General features: G+C 42.1%; 1 long non-coding RNA gene and 1 other non-coding gene across 2 annotated transcripts in view; both read left to right on the forward strand.

The window, feature by feature from the left end:
- Positions 1 to 4,105, forward strand: part of LOC117948787 — a 19,720-nt gene that overhangs the window by 13,657 nt on the left and 1,958 nt on the right. Inside the window, exon 2 of the long non-coding RNA XR_004657556.1 lies at positions 2,193 to 2,196. This is a non-coding gene — a long non-coding RNA (uncharacterized LOC117948787). The remainder of the gene's footprint in view (positions 1 to 2,192; positions 2,197 to 4,105) is intronic.
- On the forward strand, positions 2,988 to 3,059 carry trnap-ugg. Its single transcript has one exon. It is a non-coding gene; the product is annotated as a tRNA-Pro (tRNA).

Here is a 4,105-nt window from a genome sequence, read left to right on the forward strand (position 1 = left end):
TACTTAGTGACCCCCCCCCCCATCACCCTCCCTGACACCTCACAAGTCCCAGGTGAGACTCTTCTGTGGCATAGACTGACCCAACAAAAGACCTCTAATCAATGCACATCAAATATCATGTCAAAGGAAAAAAACTAAGTTATAGAAGTTATAGAAGAGTTAAGTTATAGAAGGTCACAAAATGTAATTTACCCAACCCCCCCATTTTCCTTGGGTCATATTTGAGCAATTTTAAAGTTTCCATGACAGAAATTTGGTTTTTTTCCAGCCGAATTGCACAAGAAATACACTGATGGTTTAATTCAACGTTCTTCACATCGGCTGACTAATTTCAATGAATTTGGGTTTTATTAAATTGTACATTCGAAAAAAAATATCCTGACTGAACTTTGACACCAAACAGTCTGTGATTATCCATTAACATCCTCTGATCTGAACTAAAAGCTCTGAGGTAGTCAAAAAAGAGCCCCAAAAATGTGAGAAAAAGAAGAAGCTAAACTCTTCCTATGAACTCAAAATGGAGGGCATTAATGAGTGTAGCAGGGCACTGCGGGGTATTACAGGGTGTAGCAGGGCACTGCAGGGTATTCCAGGGTGTAGCAGGGCACTGCAGGGTATTCCAGGGTGTAGCAGGGCACTGCAGGGTATTCCAGGGTGTAGCAGGGCACTGCGGGGTATTACAGGGTGTAGCAGGGCACTGCAGGGTATTCCAGGGTGTAGCAGGGCACTGCAGGGTATTCCAGGGTGTAGCAGGGCACTGCAGGGTATTACAGGGTATAGCAGGGCACTGCGGGGTATTACAGGGTGTAGCAGGGCACTGCGGGGTATTACAGGGTGTAGCAGGGCACTGCAGGGTATTACAGGGTGTAGCAGGGCACTGCGGGGTATTACAGGGTGTAGCAGGGTACTACAGGGTATTACAGGGTGTAGCAGGGCACTGCAGGGTATTCCAGGGTGTAGCAGGGCACTGCAGGGTATTACAGGGTATAGCAGGGCACTGCAGGGTAATACAAGGTGTAGCAGGGCACTGCAGGGTATTACAGGGTGTAGCAGGGCACTTCAGGTTACATAAAGTAAAAAACAATTGGGCATCAAACAATTTCCTGCAATCCGGTCATTTTAATATGCAAGAACTAATGGTGCAAATGTCTTTATTTATGTGAAGAAAATGCTTCTTCTGTATTGAAATCTTTCTGTCATATTCAAAACATCATCACACGTTTCTGGGTGTTTCTAAGAAATCATGTACAGTACATCTCAACAACAAATCTGGTTGGGGTGTTGTCTACACCTGTGATAAGGGCCTGTGCCTGCAGTCAATGCACGTGCCAAAAAGTGAATAAAAGGTGTAATGCAAAAGCAATGTAAAACACATGCAGCAGCTAAATTAACAGCGGAGTTAGAAATCTGAGGAGGAAAGGAGGAAGGTGACAAAAAAATCAGTCAGCCATGGATTTCAAAATTGGACTTTTTGATGCTGTTAACTTCACCTGAATAACACATTCAGGTGAAGCTGCAATCTAACTCTGTATGAGCCCATAGGTGTGGTCATATGGCAGGTGCACTTTTTTTCGGGGGGGGGGGGGGGGGGGGGGGGGGGCATTAGAAGAATTTCAGGAGACAACAAGAGGGAGATGAAACAGAGGTGACAGAGAAAGAGAGAGAGAGAGAGAGAGAGAGAGAGAAAACAACCCACAGGTTCCAGGCAGCTGGTGTAATTACAGAGCGGCAGGCACACAGAGAGAATAAAGGGGAAGACAAAAAGGGAAAGTTGTAGAAGTTGTAGGTCTGGTCTCCACCTCTTCCCTGCCTCTGTTCAGCCCTCAGCACCTGTCCGCCAGCTGGACAACCTTCACCAGGGCTGGGCACCCAATTCAAGACTTTTTTAGGCACCGACCGAATTGCCTCTAAAGCACCGAGCATCAACAAATGCCTTCTCATTTAATACCCAATTTCAATACACGAGGCAGGGGTCTTCAAAGTCCCTAAACCAAAGACCCCTCAACTAAGAGAGATGGAGCAGGGCCCCCTACTACATATATTGTTTGAAATCAACTTACATATTAAACTGGGCCTACGATAACATGTAGGGCAGCCTAAAGCCTTTTTACCTTTTAATGCATAGAATACTAAGCTATTAAAATAATGGCATGATTTTATAAATCATGTTTTAAAGTTAAACATCCATGTAGCACAGTGGATTAGGATCACCTGTATCCGTGGGTGGTTACCTTAGTGACCACCTTACCTATGGGCCGGTAACACTATCATCATTTTTTTCTCTGATACTTGACAACTGATTTCTATTGGTTGGTTCATGTTAAGTCATTAAAATGTTTGAAACCTTTGCGAAAAATGAACAATAAATTTGTACATGAACATTAGGTCAGTTATTCACATGACTAAGGTCATTTATAATTGCTTTGGCACAGGATGCATTTAGTAAGCCTCGCATATCAAAACAGTTTGCATTCGTTTGCCATTGAATCACAATTCAAATGCAAATTATGCTCATGTTCATTTTATAAATCCCTACATGATGCATCATGCTGAAGGAGAGGCAGCTAGCAGATAGTGAGGAGATGTTTTGTTTCCAATCCTTTCAAGAATATTGTATTTTAGCACTTACCAGCTATTCTCTTAAAATAATCTTCTTATCGACCCATTGAAAATATTATAGTACACATTGAATGTGTTTAGTTGTTATCATTATGCAATACAGTGTGTATGCATAACATAGTTCATTCAGTACAGCGAAATGCAGATGTAGCCCCGTCCACCTCACATGCACAGAAAAACAAGAAGAATAGGCATTAAAATAAAACAAACTACATAAAAGGAGCATTACAGGAACTACTTATTAAACTGGATATTTACGTAAAACCAGTAAGTCAAAATCAAATATATTGATATTACCTGTTACACCACGTGATACAGTTGCATAGTTAGAGCTATAATTACCTACCCGTCAAACAACATATCGCGGCGGCTCGTTGGTCTAGGGGTATGATTCTCGCTTTGGGTGCGAGAGGTCCCGGGTTCAAATCCCGGACGAGCCCGATTTTTTTTTCAATCGGCTTCTCGTTTAGATGCAATGAAACAACCAAAAGGCTTTGCACAGCAGAGATGAGAATGCAGCTCCTGTGTGACCGTTCCTAACGTCCGTACCACCTTGATCTAAATCCTATTCTAATGAAAGTTTTTGTAAAAGAAAAATATAATACAAGTGCTGCAAGTGATACATACAGTATATTGCAGAGTATATTACACACACACATACATTTACAGTATATATACTGTATGTATATGTGTGTCTTACATGTATAAACATATATTGCACACGTTATATCCTGCTGGAAATGGGAAAATTCATAATTCATTGACCTTCAACTCAAAGCTAACACAACCAAATTCCTTAAAATAGAACCTTTATTATATAAAAATGCTTTTGATACAAAAAATGTCACAAGTGTAAATTCCACAAAGCATTTTTAACTGAGACAACAAATATAGGTTTTAAGGAGTTTGACAGTGGTTTGAGGCGGGGCCTACAGCCCTTAATTAATATAAAAGATCTGTGCAGCTCAGAGTTCCCACTGACACATACAGACGCAACTTCAGCAGCTGTTCTCTGGAAATCTCCAGCCAGTCCCCAGACGTCCGCTACATCATCAGCAACAATCTTACTGCCATTTCCAAAAGTTCCCCACCTCCCAAAGTGCTGGAATACTTTTCCACCAGTACACTACAGAATGCTCTCTAGCACAATGGCTACAATTTGCTGCACTACAAAGATGGCAGGAAGCTTGGTGTGTCCTCCTCTGATTATACGGGGGGCTGTGCCATAACTCTCTCTGGCACTATAACCGTCTCGGGTTGATTTCTACCGCTAGAACCCTACAGCCCAAACATTTTCCTTCTTCATTTATTTTCTTGGAAATAATAACATATCTTATATTTTTGTAAGTGCTTATAAAGGCTCACACTTTGTTGCTAGGGCATGTGTTGATAATGTTATAATATACTAATAATAAGTGCTGCAAGCCTCCTGAAAGCACAGGTTGTCTCCACATAGCCGGCTATGGGGGGGGGGGGGGGGGGGGGG

This window comes from Etheostoma cragini, chromosome 8 (genome assembly GCF_013103735.1).
Source record: "Etheostoma cragini isolate CJK2018 chromosome 8, CSU_Ecrag_1.0, whole genome shotgun sequence".
Lineage (NCBI taxonomy): Eukaryota > Metazoa > Chordata > Actinopteri > Perciformes > Percidae > Etheostoma > Etheostoma cragini.